The sequence below is a fragment of the Dama dama genome, chromosome 5 (genome assembly GCF_033118175.1).
Source record: "Dama dama isolate Ldn47 chromosome 5, ASM3311817v1, whole genome shotgun sequence".
Classification (NCBI taxonomy): Eukaryota; Metazoa; Chordata; class Mammalia; order Artiodactyla; family Cervidae; genus Dama; species Dama dama.
In genome coordinates, this window is record NC_083685.1 from 25,959,814 (window position 1) to 25,976,616 (window position 16,803).

Here is a 16,803-nt window from a genome sequence, read left to right on the forward strand (position 1 = left end):
TATTTGGAAACAAAAGAGCCAACACACGAATGTGACCAATGGAGTAATTATCAGTTCAGACAGATGCTGAATGCATGTTGGCCCAACTCCAGAGCTGTAATCACACCACATTAACATAAAATGAGCGTTCTTCATTTACCGACCATGTGTCCCCTCTGCAGCCATCCCTCGGAACTCTGAAGATGGTGTCAGGTATGAGGTAATACAATTTAGTTGACGACTGTGATCACCAGATGTTCAAATGACAGGGCACCTCGATCACCTTGGGACCATCACATTTTAACCCTTATGAATTGCTCCTGCCTTTCATATCATCTGATCACTGAATGAAGCCACTTCTTGAGGATTAGCGGGTTGGTCCCCAGCATGAGGACAGAGGGTCTCCTGCACCAAGGATCCCATGGTCACAGCGTACTTCATCTCCATCACAAGGTGGTTCCCTGACCACCAACCCACACCCCAGTGATCCATATCACAGCCAATGACTCCATCTTTCATCCAAACACACTTCTGAACCCTTGGCATCATCCTTGACCCCTCCCTGTCTGTCATATTCCATGGCAAATTCTTCAACAAATCTTGCTGATTTCACCTTGAAAATACACCTAGACCTGATCACTCCTCTCTCCCCTCTGCTCCCACCTTGGGAAAGCACCCACATCTCGTGTCTCAAGCATCACTCCTGATCTACCACCTTCCTTCCACCCCTGCTCCTCATCTCTCATTGCGGCCACTGCAATGACCCTTGACAAATGAAAAGCAGAAGCAATTCATCTCGTCAGCTATCTACCACTCCCTGAGGAGCATCGATCCCTCCCTAGATCCACAGACTTGGTAAGGGGACATCACAGTGCCTGCAAGCTAATGGGAGGGAGGGTGGTGAGAGGGACATGCACTATTCTGGCCTGGTCCTCACGGTCTTCCAGGGTGTCACTCTCTTTCATGGCCGTTATACCCTGATTAGAAGCTTTAATTAGCCTGCTGGAACATTAGGGAACAAAGCCAGTCAACCCGACCCAAACCATCTCACATCAACCAATAGCCGGCCAACTTCATGCCCAGCCAAGTCCAGCTAAGATGACAGCACCGTTGAGCCAAGCCACAGACTCTCAGCAGTATGAGATATTCTTGTTTTGAGCCATGGGTTTGGGGGAGGCTTGTTATGCAGCGGTATTATGACAAAGGTATGTCTCATGACACTTAGAACAGAAACCCTTGGAATTCTACTTGGGCCCATAAGATGCTACCAGACCGACCTCGCCCCAATCTAAGCTTCATTTCCAACTCCCGCCCTTCCCTCCCTGTTCACCAGCCATCTGGCTGATCCTTGGACCTGTCTGGAATCCTCCCATCCCTCCACCTGCCTGGTGCTCCGCCCCTGAATGTTGACAAGCCCTTCCCCCCACTTCATTGAGAAGCTCTGCTGAGTGGAGGTGTCTGAGACAGGATGCCTCCCAGCCACTCATTCTTGTGCCGTTGATTTACAAAGCTGTGTTAATTTCTGTTATACAGCAAAGTGCTTCAGTTATACATATATTTACATTCTTTTTCATATTCTTTTCCATGATGGTTTATCATAGGATGCTGAATATATGTGCTGTACACTAGAACCTTGTCATTTCCAGCTACATTTTTGAAGGGTCACTACGTCACTTCCTACTGCCTGGCTCTAATTTATTTTTCTTCTAAGCATTTATTGCTGCCTGACATCATGTTACAAATGCTTGTCTTTTTTTGCATGAACTGTTCCCAATGACTCGGTTTTGTAACTACAGCAATCCGTGCTGTGGGGAACTGGGCCTGGAACACAAGCAGTGCTCAAGTGACAAGTGTGATTGAACGAACAAATGAATGATTGAATGGTCATGCAATAAACACCCACAGGCCGGGGATACCACGCCTTGTTCCAACTGTGTAGACTTCTGTTGAGATGTTCAGGTACATCTTTTTTCCCTGATAAGGGGGCTGAGGGTGCGGCAATTCCCAACCAAACAAGACGAATAGACACAGGGGAGCCTTCTCATCTCACCTTTGTTCAGACTCTGATGTTTTCCATCTCATGGTATTGTTTTAAAATATTTTTTATTTATTTATTTGACTGTGTCGGGTCCTAGTTGTGGCACATGTGGGATCTTTAGTTGCAGTATGCGGGATCTAGCTTCCTGACCAAGCATTGAACCCCGGCCCCCAACTCCGATCTTATCTTAGTTTCACAAATAGCTTTTGTATTTTGAAGGAAAAGATAGGTTCCATTCACAATTCGGAGAAGGAAATGGCAACCCACTCCAGTATTCTTGCCTGCAGAATCCCATGGACAGGGGAACCTGGCAGGCTATAGTCCATGGGGTCACAAAGAGTCAGACACGACTCAGCAGCCACATATTCCCAGTTTCGTAAAAAAAATAGGGATGAGGTGATTATGTGAGCTGGTCACTAGTTCCTATCCCAAACCAGCAGCACAGCATCTTTGCTTCTCCCAGATGAGGGTCAGGGGTCAGCCATGTGGTCCAGGTTCCGCTGCAGGTATGCTAAGGCTGGAATCCTGCACCACCCAAATTCCCCCTCACTGGGCAAGTTCTCTTTGTGTGTGCGTGTTAAATCGTCTCAGTCATGTCTGACAAGGGCATGCCAACCCATGCCGGTATTCTTGCCTGGAGAAGCCCATGGACAGAGATCTCTCTGGTTCTCAGCAAATTAGGTTGACCAACACCAGTCTGGGGATTCAATTTAATTCAAATCAATGACAACCTCAGACCGTACATCACATTCCAGGAGTTGTGAGGATGTCCAGGAACTTCTGGAAGCGCAAGGTCATCATTTTACCTGAGTTAACAGAAATGATGGCATTTTCTAAGTCAAGTCAGCTGCATCTCAGCTCAGCACGGCAATCACCTCCTCCTTTCTCCATCACCCACTGATGGGCTTTGCTGCTCAAGGGGGTAACAAAGGCTAAAGGTTGGGGTGGGGTGTGTGGAATGGATTGAGAGTCTGAGGTTAGCAGATGCAAACTAGTATATAGAGAAGGAATAAACAACAATGTCCTACTGTATAGCACAGGGCAAGCTATTCAATATGCTGTAATAAACCATAATGGAAAAGAATACATATGTATAACTGAATCACTTTGCTATACAGCAGAATTTAGCACAATATTGTAAATCAACTATATGTCAATTAAATAAATTCTTAAAAAATAATAAAATGGGCTTCTCTGGTAGCTCAGATGGTAAAGAATCTGCTTGCAATGCAGGAGACCCAGGTTCAATCCCTGGGTCGGGAAGATCCCCTGGAGAAGGACTGGCTACCCCTTCCAGTATTCTTGCCTTGGAAATGCCACAGACAGAGGAGCCGCGCAGGCTACAGTCCATGGGGTCGCAAAGAGTCATACACTACTGAGCCTTAACACTTTCACTTTCACCAAATTGGAAAAAGAGGCTAATTTTGAATAGCCCTTTTATTACCGTGACCAAATTATCAGAAGAACACGGTGTATTCAACTGGTCTGAGTTGAAGCAATGCTGACAAAACATGGAGTTTCCTGGCTTGAGGGTGGTTCTTTGAAAGCAGCAAAGTTTAGCAGATTCTGTCCAAGAGCCCAGGGATTTCAGCAACTCTATCAGGATTGTCACCTCCCTGATCTTTTCCCTCCTGCTCTCAGGCCAAAAGGCTCTCAGTGCCCTGTCTAAGAAAAGGGCAGGTCCCACAGGGTTTTGCAAATTCACAAGACGCACTTTCCTTCAACTGCCATGGAATCAGTTCAGTTCAGTTCAGTTGCTCAGTCATGTCCGACTCTTTGCGACCCCATGAATCGCAGCATGCCAGGCTTCCCTGTTTATCACCAACTCCCAGAGTTTATTCAAACTCATGTCCATTGAGTTGGTGATACCATCCAGCCATCTCATCCTCTGTCGTCCTCTTCTTCTCCTGCCCCCAATCCCTCCCAGCATCAGGGTCTTTGCCAGTGAGTCAACTCTTCGCATGAGGCGGCCAAAGTATTGGAGTTTCAGCTTCAGCATCAGTCCTTCCAATGAACACCCAGGACTCATCTCCTTTAGGATGGACTGGTTGAATCTCCTTGCAGTCCAAGGGACTCTCAAGAGTCTTCTCCAACACCACAGTTCAAAAGCATCAATTTTTTGGTGCTCAGCTTTCTTCATAGTCCAACTCTCACATCCATACATGACCACTGGAAAAACCATAGCCTTGACTATACAGACCTTTGTTGGCAAAGTAATGTCTCTGCTTTTTAATATGCTGTCTAGATTGGTCATAACTTTCCATTCAAGGAGTAAGCGTCTTTTAATTTCATGGCTGCAGTCACCATCTGCAGTGATTTTTGGAGCCCAAAAAAATAAAGTCTGACACTGTTTCCACTGTTTCCCCATCTATTTGCCATGAAGTGACAGGACCAGATGCCATGATCTTAGTTTTCTGAATGTTGAGCTTTAGGCCAACTTTTTCACTCTCCTCTTTCACTTTCCTCAAGAGGCTATTTAGTTCCTCTTCACTTTCTGCCATAAGGGTGGTGTCATCTGCATATCTGAGGTTATTGATATTTCTCCTGGCAATCTTGATTCCAGCTTGTGCTTCTTCCAGCCCAGCATTTCTCATGATGTACTCTGCATATAAGTTAAATAAGCAGGGTGACAATATACAGCCTTGACGTACTCCTTTTCCTATTTGGAACCAGTCTGTTGTTCCACGTACAGTTCTAACTGTTGCTTCCTGACCTGCATATAGGTTTCTCAAGAGGCAGGTCAGGTGGTCCGGTATGCCCATCTCTTTCAGAATTTTCCACAGTTTATTGTGATCCACATAGTCAAAGGCTTTGGCATAGTCAATGAAGCAGAAATAGATGTTTTTCTGGAACTCTCTTGCTTCTTTGATGATCCAGCAGATGTTGGCAATTTGATCTCCGGTTCCTCTGCCTTTTCTAAAACCAGCTTGCCATGGAATCAACCCCCTTACAAAGGACATGCCTCTTCTAATCTCCAGATCTTTTCTGTCTCCCTTCTTTTCATGGAGCACAAATCTTTTGAGAAAGAGCCCCGTTTGCCTCCACTAAGGCCCCTGACCCAGGTCAGCCTGGTTGGGCTTGTCCTGCAATTCAGCCCTCCTGCGGGGTCCCCATGGCTCATCCACTCATTAAAGGGTACTGAGGAGAAGAATTTTATGAAGGGGTTTGGGATCGACATGTACACACTGCTATATTTAAAATTGATAACCAACAAGGATCTCCTGTATAGCGCCGGAAACTCTGCTCAATGTTATGTGGCATCCTGGATGGGAGGAGAGTTGAGGGGAGAAAGGATACATGTACATGATGACTGAGTCTCTTTGCTATCACAAAGAGATAGCTGAAGCTATCACAACATTGATAATTGGCTATATTCCAATATAAAATAAAAAGTTAAAAGAAAAAGAAACTTTTTGAAGGTACTTAGTGCCTGCCTTTGTTCCAGAAATAAAGCTAGGAGTGGATGGCATCAGGGCAGAGAGTGGAGGACAGGGGTCTGAAGAGGTGAGAGTGACCGCACGGCCTGGGCTGAGGCCAGTAAGGGCACCAGGCTTTGGGTAAGTGACTGGGGCGGGAGGATGGGTCACATGGATGGTTTGAGGATGGTGCTGGGATCTTATTTCTATTTTTACAGTACTGCTCTGGCTGCCAAGTGAAGAATAGGACACAACAGTACTGGGAGCTGGTGACCAAGGGGAGGCGGTGACCAGAATCCCAGGCCCATAACACTGTCACTTGTCCCCGTGGGCCCCTCACAGCCTCTAACCTCTCCTGCTCTTGCTGCCTTCCTGGTGACAAAGATGACCATGCCCACTGATGGCTGTCCATGGCCTGCTCATCAGCTAAAGTCTCATCACCCAATTCCACCCTTAGAAATGGAACCAAAGGGAGGAGCCCAACCAGACCCCACACTCTCTCCTTACAGACCACAGTCCAGCTCCCCAGACCCTGGGATTCCACACCCCAAAGTCCCCAAGCTCACACTCAGCTCCTGCACAGTCACCCTCCCCAGTCTACGTCCCCACCAAAGGCCGATGACAGCCCTGGTGTGTACCCCCTGGACCAGAAGGCAGCCAAGGAGAGGCTGTTTGCAGGGCACCACAGACAGAACCTGGATGTGAACTCAGGTGTCTCCATGTGTGCAAGGCCCTGAGGATGAGGCCCAAAGCCCAGGTCAGACAGAAGGGTGGAGGGGCCCCTAAAGCTGGGAATGCACAGCCCTTCATCCACTCTGGATGAGAGGAAAGACTGGCCTGAAACCCAGCAGGCAGGCAGGAGACACAGAAGGGAACTTCACATCCCGGAATTATAAACGGGGCCTCCTCTGCTCACAGGTAGCATCGGTCCTATTGGCACCTCCCTCAAACACTCTAGGGTGGAGCAGGCTGAATAATGTTCCCCAAAGATGTTCACCCCTCATGCCCTGGGGGACTTGGGACTATGTCAACTTACAGGACAAAGGGATTTTCACTGGGATTAAGTTAAGGATGTTGAGATGGGGAGATTGTCCAAGTGGAGTGTCATCACAGGTTCCTGACACAAGGCAGGCAAGAAGTCAGAGAAGAGAGAAGATGCTAATTGCTGGCTTTGCAGGGAGGGGGAGGGACCGGGAGCAGCTGTCAGAAGGTAGAGTCGGCAGGAAATGGTCTCCCCATAACCTTCTGAGAGGCAGGCAGTTCTACCGACACCTTGATTTTAGCCCATGTGACTCATTTTGGATCCGACCTCCTGAAGCGTAAGAGAATATATTTGTTGACTCACAGGCTTGGAGAATGAACCTACGGTTGCTAAAGGGAAGGATAGGGGGAGGGGATAGTTAGGGAGTTTGGGATGGACTTATGCACACATGTGCTTTATTTAAAATGTGTAACCAACAAGGACCTACTGTATAGCATCCAGAACTCTGTTCAAAGTTATGTGGCAGCCTGGATGGGAGGGGGCTTGGGGAGAACAGATACATATAAATGTATGGCTGAGTCCCTTCACTGTCCACCTTAACCTACTACAACTCTGCTTGATAATCGGCTATGTGTGTGTGCATGTGCTAAGTCGATTCAGTCGTGTCCGACTCTCTGATCCCATGGATCATAGACTGCCAGGCTCCTCTGTCCATGGGATCCTCCAGGCAAGAATACTGGAGGGAGTTGCCATGCGCTCCTCCAGGGGATCTTCCTGACCCAGGGATCGCATCCACATCTCTTATATGTCTCCTGCATTGGCAGGTGGGTTCTTTACCACTAGCTTGGGAAGTCCTAATCGACTATGTGCTGTGCTGTGTTTAGTCGCTCCATTGTGTCTGACCCTTTGCGACCCCATGGACTGTAGCCCACCAGGCTTCTCTGTCCACGGGGATTCTCCAGGCAAGAACACTGGAGTGGGTTCCCATACCTTCCTCCAGAGAATCTTCCCAACCCAGGGATCGAACCCAGGTCTCCTGCATAGAAGGCAGATCCTTTACCGTCTGAGCCACCAGGGAAGCTCCTATACCCCCAATAGAAAATAAAAAGTTTTCTAAAAAAAAAAAATAGCTTTTGCACATGAAAAAAGAGAGAAAATATATCTGTTTTATTTTACATTGTGACAGTTTGTTACAGCAACAATTAGACGCTAACACAGTTTCTCAACCTTGGTGCCAATGACATTTTGGGCCACTTAGTTCTCTGCTGTGGAAGCGGTCCTGTACATTGTGGGAGGGTTAGCAACATACCTGGCCTCTGCCCATGAGATGCCAATAGCCCCCTCCCCAGTCATATACATCAAAAATGTCTCCAGATTGTCAAATGCCTCCTGCAGGCATGGTCACCCAGGAGGTACAGACACCCAGAACCTCTACCCTACACTCTCCTTCATGGTGACTTTACTCCAATAGACCCTCAGCAAAGCCCCTGGGTATATTCTGCTTTCCCAACCCATCCTCCGCTGAGTCCACCAAACACCAAACACCACCTTTCCCAACCTCTATGGGTAGAGAGTTGAATGAAGCACAGTTTGTGCCCTGAGAGAACTCACAGTGGTCCAGGTAGCTCCTGAAATTAATAATTACATGGCATCTCATGCAGGGCTATGTTCTAAATTCAGAGCAAAGGGTAAAAAGAAACATGGTCAGGGTTAGCCTTGGTCTTTCCTCCAGAGAGAGCCAGGGAGACACTTGGGGGCATCTCAGACACCCCCAGCATTGGGCATGGCTCTGTCACCTCCTGAATCACACGAAGGTGCGGTTCCCCTCTAGGACCAGCAGAAAGAATAGGGCATCTTTACTCTCAAACTGGGGACTTCACCGATGGCTGAGCGGTAAAGAATCCGCTTGCAATGCAGGAGATTCGGGTTCGATCCCTGGGTCAGGAAGATCTCCTGGAGGAGGAAATGGCAACCGACTCTAGTATTCTTGCCTGAGAAATCTCATGGACAGAGGAGCCTGGCGGGCTACAGTCCAAAGTGTTGAAAAGAGTTGGACACGACTAAGCATGAGCACGCACATGCACTCTTAAATTGAGATGTAATTCACATACCATAGAATCACTCCTTAAAGCGTACAATTCAGAGGTGTTGGTACATTCACAATGCTTGGTAATCATCACACTAATTCCAGAATATTTTCATCACACCCAAAAGAAACCCTGTATCCATTTTGCACCTCACCCTAGTCCTTACCAATCATGGATCTGAGTCCCCTCAGGGTTCTAGCAGTTCCCCCAAATAAGCTAAAGGTGGATTTAAAGTCACTTCCTCTTGCAGGACGGTGGGTGGGCACACTATAACTCTGTTTTGTGCTTGTGCAATACAAATGCTTAATCTACGTACTAGATTGTAGAATTGCAGGTGATTATTTTATTCTTTTATGTTAAAACTTTTTCTGCACTATGAGAATCCAATAAAATTTTAACACTTAAAAGGCAACGAATTCATTCAGCTTAACTCAGTAATATCAAAAGCAAATCAACCCACCCATTAAATATTGAAGGAGATCCCAGCTCATCAGGAATGCATGAGGCTATCCAATTACCTGCAGCTTGATAAAGCAATTTTCTGAGTTAGCTATTCTCTTTATAACAAAGGTTGTTAACCATCTGAAGAACAGCTTAAAATTCATGAAATCTGAAAAACCAATGTAGACACCTCTGGTCTTCAACTTAAGCCCAATTTCCATTCCGGAGTGCTGCCTAGCATCTCTTGCTCAGCTGTGTTTAACATTCTAAGAAATGGAAATGCATAATTGGTTTTACGGGATCGCTTCCAGAAACATTCAAATTTTGTTATTTATTGCTTTGTATACCACAGAAAGGGTAAAAACAGCCCCATAGAGCCCTGAATTTTTATGATTTTGAAACTCAAAAGGAGTTTCAACCACTCTCTGCTTTGGAATTCTGCGGCCCCTCGTTCCTCACGTTGATCTCCGGGGAAAGCGGAAGTGGAAGCGTGTCCTACCTTTAGGACCTGTTCTAGGTTCTCCAGCTTGGCTTGGAGCTGGTGTTTCTCCTTCACGGCCAAATCACGTTCTCTGGTCACTATGGTGAGCGTGTGTTTAAGCCGAGCATACTCTGCTTTCACCTAAAGTAGCAAGGATGGAGAGAAGGGGCGTTTACAACATGCACATGAGCTGCAGTGGGTACTTGTCCCCAGCTGTCATCTGTCACTTCCCTTTTAAGTTCTTTTTGGAGACTTCCCCTCCCTCATCCTCAGTCCTGGACTTCGTATTAGGTCCACTCCTGCTGGGGTTAATACGTGTGACCAAGGGCTGGCCAATCAGCACACAGCCTCCCTCTTCATCCCACCCATCCTCACCACAGCCACAGTGATTGGATAAGGTCTGGGAATGTGACCGAGGCCTGGCCAATCATCATAATCCCCTGCCCTGAATGTGAGGATTGGGAGAGGAGGGGCATAGAAGCCAGGAGCATCCACGGAGAATGAGATATTAGGCTGTGTAGGAATCTGGGAAGAGATTCACCCACTGTACTTAGAAAGTTAAAGACAAAGGTTGGAGCTACACTGTCATTTGCATTCATGAGGGAAGAACTCATCTGAGAATAGACTCTGGAGATGGAGAAGCATCTGATGACACTGTGTGAGCAACTAGATCAAGCTGTGCCTGAAGCTAATACTTTCCTTTCTAGTTACTTGGGCCAATAGATTCCCTCAGTTAACTTGTGTCAATTTTAATTGTCTTCTGTCCCTTTGAACTGAAAGTCCTAACAGACACAAAATGTTACTCAAATTGTGTAGCCATACTAAATTCTTTTGCTTTAAATTTCACCTCTGTCCTAAAAGTGGACAAAAATGGCAACAAAGCACCACGTGGATTTGGATGATGGATGCTCCAATAACCTCAGAAACCATGTCCATTTTCAGCCCAGAAGCCCCAGGACTCCCATGTTTAAAACTCATCTGGAGGCTCTACTAATCCTCAATCTCTCCTCTAGCTTCTTTGAAACAGACAAGGGCATGCCCTTAATGAGAGAAGTTACCTGATTTCTTCTCCACTATTTTTTCATTGTGCAGCATGCTTTATTCCAACCACGGAATTTTAATTTCTTTCCCTCCTCCCCAAACATTACAACATGAATTATGACTTCAATAACAGACTGTCACAAAGTCATGGGGTTTTTTGCCTTTTTTTTTTTTTTTTTTGTAGCTACATAAGCCCTTTCTGTTTCAAATGCTTTATGTACGATCTTCGTGTAACCTGACAGTTTCTGTGGCACAGAAAGAAAAGAAGGCGCCCACTTAGCATTCCTAAACGGAGCAGGGTTACAGGGAAGCTGTTATTAAGAGGTCGTGGAGAGGTCTGATTCACATAAGTATTTTCCTGCCATTTTGCTAGTGTGATGCATCAAGCAATGAACTCAGGGGAAAATTCAAATGCTACCTGGTGAAAATGTCATGACCTAATGTAACGAAGCAGAGCCCGCATTTGAACCTCAGCTCCAGGTTTGCTGAGAGCCTTCGCTTCTCATGTCCTAGCTAATCAAGGAAATTAGACTTGGGAACAGTATTCGAGAGCCCCGAGTCCAGTCTTGCACCATAGCCAGCAGAAGCCTTCTAGAATAGAAGTCAGATCTTGCTGCTCCCTGATTAAAAATTCCCAGGGCTACCATGGAAATTGGAATCAAGTCCAAATTCCTGATGTTGCCCCAAAGTCCTACGGCATCTGGGCTACCCACCTCTCTAATCTGACCTGTTACCATCCACCATGCTCAGTCACTTTGGCCTCTTTTAATCCCTTGAACAAGCCAAGCTTATTCCTGCCCCAGGGCCTTTGAATGTGCTGTTCCCATACCTCCCACCCCACCCCCACTCTCTGCTCATCAATTATGTCACTCCTCAGACAAGCCCTTGGAATACCGATATCCTCCCTACTTTTCTGTCTTTGTCGCCCTCGCCATTTCCCCCTGCTTTATTTTCCATGGGCATTTATCACTATCTGAAATTAACATATGAGCAGTTTACATTTTTTCTCAGGGTTGCGCCTCATTAGAATGGAAGCTCCGATAGGACCAGGATTTTCTTTAGTGATCCAGTTCCCTGTTGTCAGAATAGAGAAGTAGAATGAATAGCCAAAGTTCATGTAAGTCAGGTATTTCCAAGAAACTCAAACTCATACTTTGTAGGGAAGCTGACTTGGGTTTCAGGCTCCATTTGCCAGCCTCATTTATTTCTGTATATTTAGTTATTATCCAGCCCCTTATAGGAGCACAGGGCAGTCAGGAATCATCCTGCCAGGGACACTGCCCAGGGCTTTGGTCAAGAATAGCCAATCCCCTTTATGTTTTATCATAGGATATACATATATATATTTTTTTAATTGGAGGATAATTGCTTTACAGTGTTGTGTTCGTTTCTATGAACAACAACTGTGAATCAGCTAGCTATAGGTAAACATATATCCCTTCCCTTTTGAGCCTCCCTCCCATCTGCCCATCCCACCCCTTTAGGTCATCATAGAACAGCTGAGCTCCCTATGATACACCATGATGGAAAAGGCTATTAAAAACAGAATACATATATATTTAACCTAATCACTTTGTTGTATAACAGGGATTAAAAACATTGCAAATTAACTATACTTCAATAAAAATAAATAAAAAGATTTTTATTTATTTTTTTTTATTTTAAAAACATTAAAATAGTAATAGTCGATCCCCAACCTGCAGACAGACCACAACCCAGAAGTGAATCTGGAAACTGACTTGGAGCCGCCAGACCTGTGCTTCCACAGGGACGTTGCCAACAGTGGACAGAACAGATGGACGTTAGAGGGTCAGGCCCACCCATAAATCCCATTTACCCCACATGGAGCTAAAAGGTTGTGCTTTTCTTGTACCTTATACTGTGTTCGTTGGAGTAACAACAGAAAGCAATTGTTGGTGGGAAAAAAAAGCCAAGTTTTATTTGTCTTGAAGACAATGCTTTACAGGATAGCTGAGGATGAGCAAGAATCTGCAGAGGACTTCTGGGCCACTAGAAGGTTCTGCAAGTTGTTGGTGCTTGTGCTTTAATACATCAAATATACTTCATCTAATGCCACAGTTGTGGTTTTGCATTTCTTTGACTTAAAGTTTCTCCATCGTGTCCCCTTTATGGTCACAATTATGGAATGAGAGTCCCTTGGATTGCAAGGAGATCCAACCAGTCCATACTAAAGGAGATGAGTCCTGGGTGTTCATTGGAAGGACTGATGCTAAAGCTGAAACTCCAATACTTTGGCCACCTCATGCAAAGAGCTGACTCATTGGAAAAGACCCTGATGCTGGGAGGGATTGGGGGCAGGAGGAGAAGGGGACAACAGAGGATGAGATGGCTGGATGGCATCACTGACTCGATGCAAATGAGTTTGAGTAAACTCTGGGAGTTGGTGATGGACAGGGAGGCCTGGCGTGCTGCGATTCATGGGGTCACAAAGAGTCGGACACAACTGAGCAACTGAACTAAACTGAAGGTCACTTCCCTGGTTTGCAATAATAGAAAGAAAGTTTGTTGGTTAGGAGGGATGGGGTAGACAAAGGGATTGATTTGGGGGGGGGGGCGGGGGGGTTGTGGACTGAGATAGGCTAAATTAAGACCCATAAAAAAGTCCAGATCCTAATTCTGGAGCCTGTGAATATTGCCTCATATGCAGAAAAAGACTTGGAAGGAGTGATTAAGGATCTTGAGATTGTCCTGGATTATCTTAGTGGCTCCAGTGTAGTAATGACAAGGGTCCTGATGAGAGGAATGCAATATGAAGATGCTACTCTGCTGGCTTTGGAGATGGAGGAAGGGCCCAGGGGCCAAGGAATGAGGGTGCGTCTAGAAGCTGGAGATGTGAGAACATGATTCTCTCCTGAACCTGCAGAAGGAGGGCAGCCCTGCTGACACCTTGATTCTAGGACTTCTGACACTAACCAGTCTGGTTCCATTGTTTCCACAATATAGAAAGGAGATGAAAAAGAAAGTGTTGAAAACATGAGCTTAAATTGGTCTTGGAAATCTCAAAGACTAACCTCTCCCATGAAAAAATGCTGTTTGTGGTAATCTCCACTCTTTCCCAGACTTCCCTGGTGGCTCAGATGGTAAAGAATCTGCCTGTAATGCAGGAGACCTGGGTCCCATTCCTGGGTCAGGAAGATCCCCTGGAGGAGGGTGTAACAACCCACTTCGGTATCCTTGCCTGGAGAATCTCATAGGCAGAGGAGCCTGGTGGGCTACAATCCATAGGGTCACAAACAGTTGGACACTACTGAAGCAACTTAGCACACATGCCCCCACACACTCAATGAGAAAGTAGCCTGAACCTCCAACAGGCTATAAGAATGGCTACCCAGTTTGGGGAGAATTTAATGGGCTCCTTTGAACCCAGGTGAGTAAAAAATTTGGAATCAATTTTTTTTTTTTTAAGTTGTGTTTGCAGGCATCAGGGGCCCTGACCCATCCTTTGCACTGTGTCCTGGATTCCTGGTTCATTTGTTTCATTCCACAGGGAGGCCTGCCCAGTAGAATTCAACTCAATATTCTAAATAGTTCAATAACCAATTTTGCACCTAAGAGGCAATCCCTTCTGGGCAGGCTTCTGGGAAGACACTGACCCTGCATCCCCATACATTAATAATTAAGAGCTCTGATCATTAATTTTGCATACTTAATCAAGGCTACTAAAAAGCAGATTGCAAATCCAGCCCGAGTCAGCTGTGGGAATTGGGAATTCCCAGACTTCTTCCGGAGAACCAGATGAAACACTTCCTTGTGTTTCTATAGGTCTCGGGGGTGCCCCCCACCAATGGATCTGGTGCTGTGGTTGAATTCTTTCACCATTGGCATGAACCAACCTGCCCCTTGTACCTCCCCAAGTTACCATGGGACACAGACACTGGTCTCCCAAGGCAGTCTTTCAGGACCTGCTGTTTCCCACGGAGATTCCCCTGAAGACACCCTGCTCAGACACCCCGAGGGAATGCCCAGCCCTGTAAGCCTGGGAAGGGGCAGGACAAATATGACGTCTATGGCACCACCAGGCTCCCCACCTCCTCTCTGCTATTCCAGTCTGTGCCTGTGAGTCACTCCATGCCTTCACACCCCCCTGCAATGCTGAAGGGAGCTCATTTTCTGGGCCTTGAAGCTTTGCTTAAAAGGTCAGATGTGAAAGCAGCAGGGGAAGGAGTTTCAAACCTTAATGAAAAATATTATGTTGGTTTTGGTGAGAGTTATATGGGAGCAGGGGTGCCCATCAGGGCACCAGGAGAGTCAGGTTTGGGAATGAAATGCTGGTGATGCTTGACCCTGGGACTCCACCCGCCACCACTGACCAGCATAGGCGACATCGCCACTGGGCTCCTCTGGCTCTGCCCTCATCAAGGAAGACTCACACTCTGGGTGCAGGAGCCCAGCTGAGGAGCAGACAGATGCCCACATGGAGTGAACTTAGTGAAAGCGAGGAAGTCATTCTAGGATCAACCCTCCCTCCAGCCAACTCCCCCCAACCCTGTGGTTAGCTTGCTTCTGATGCCCAAAACATCACCATCATTTTTCATTTCGGTTTCTGTTTAAGTAAAAAGATGCCAGGGCTGAGAAGGTCACCAAGCCTCATTATGGATTCACACCTCAAGGTGTGTGAGTTTATTAGAGCCTTTCCTGAGAGCAGGTTTGGCAAGGAAAGAGGAGAGAAGGCACAGGGGTTGGCAGGAATATGGGGAATGGATTTAAAGGGAGTGTTGGAGGCATACTAAAAGCACATCTTTTTGATAAAACTGCAGTAAAATACACATAATGTGGGGCTTTCTAGTGGCTCAGATGGTAAAGAATCCACCTGAAATGCAGGAGACCTGGGTTCGATTCCTGGGTCAGGAAGATCCCCTGGAGAAGGAAATGGCTACCCACTCCAGTATTCTTGCCTGGAGAATCCCATGGACAGAGGAGCCTGGCGGGCTACAGTCTGTGGGGTCACAAAGAGTCGGACACGACTGAGCAACTAACACACACGTGACATCAAATTTACTATCTTTATGTTTTTGAGTCACAGCTCAGTGGCATGAAGCACGCTCACAATGTTGTGGAACCACCACTAATACCCATCTCCAAAACTTTTCATCTTCCCAAACTGAAACTCTGTCCCCCTTAGACATTAACTCCCCCTCCCCTCCCCTAGGCTCCTGCCTCCCACTACGCTACTTTGCAGTCTCTATAAATCTGACTCCTCTAGAGATTTTATATGAGTGGAATTACAAAGTATTTGTCTTTCTGTGACTGGCTTATTTCACTGAACACAATGTCTTCAAGGTTCATCCATGTTGCAGCAGGTGTCAGAACGTCCTTCATTTTAAGGCTGAGTAGTAATAGTCCATTGTGTTTATATATAATGAATTCCCAGGTGGCACTAGTGGTAAAGAACCTGCCTGCCAATGCAGGAGACTTAAGAGATGCAGGTTCAGTCCCTGGGTTGAGAAGATCCCCTGGAGGAGGGCATGGTCTCCCACTCCAATAGGGTTGGCTAGAAAGTTCATTAGGGTTTTTTGGTAAGATGATATAAAAAAAAAAATCTACCCAATATATGTATACACACACACACACATATATGCTGCATCTTATATAACATTTGATAATATTCATTCATAGATGGTCACTTGGGTTGCTTCCATCTTTTGGCTATTGTGAATAAAAGCTGCTATAAACATGAATGGACAAATGTCTCTTCTTAATCCTATTTTTAATCCTTTGGGGTGTATCTCCAGAAGTGAAATTGCTGAATCATGGAGTAATTCTATTCTTAATTTGTTAAGGATATGCCATCCTGTTTTCCATAGTCACTGCCCCATTTTACATTCCCACCAACAGGGCACAAGGCTCCAATTTCTTCACATCCTCTCTAACACTTCTTATTTCCTGAAAAGCAGATCTTTTTCTTTTTTTTTTTTAAGGGAAAACAAGAAGGCAGGAAAAAGAAGTGTAAAATCAAAAAAGCTCTATTTTTTACAGTAAATTGTTAGGACACAGTTATTCTTTGAAATAAACACTCTATAATTATGGAAAGTTAAGCAATTAGCAGCTTCAAACCAACAACTGATCATTAACTAATATTCACCGAGCACCTACGATGTGTCCTGAGATAGGTACTGGGGATACGGTGATGAATAAGAGCGCAAAGACCTCTGCTACCTAGCAGATGACATTATTGCAGGGTGGAGAGACAGACACATAAGTCAAGATGTGATCAACCAATAAAGTGATGAGACTCACAAGAAGATAAAAGCTGAGTGAAGCCACATAATTAAAGGAAGGGGATGGGTAGCTGGAGGCAGTGAAGGTTTAGCTGAGGA

General features: G+C 45.9%; 1 protein-coding gene across 1 annotated transcript in view; it reads right to left on the reverse strand.

Moving 5' to 3' along the window:
- Positions 1-16,803, reverse strand: part of RIMBP2 (RIMS binding protein 2) — a 290,880-nt gene that overhangs the window by 103,543 nt on the left and 170,534 nt on the right. The window contains exon 3 of the mRNA XM_061142128.1: positions 9,443-9,565. The gene's annotated coding sequence lies outside the window, so the exon portion shown is untranslated. The remainder of the gene's footprint in view (positions 1-9,442; positions 9,566-16,803) is intronic.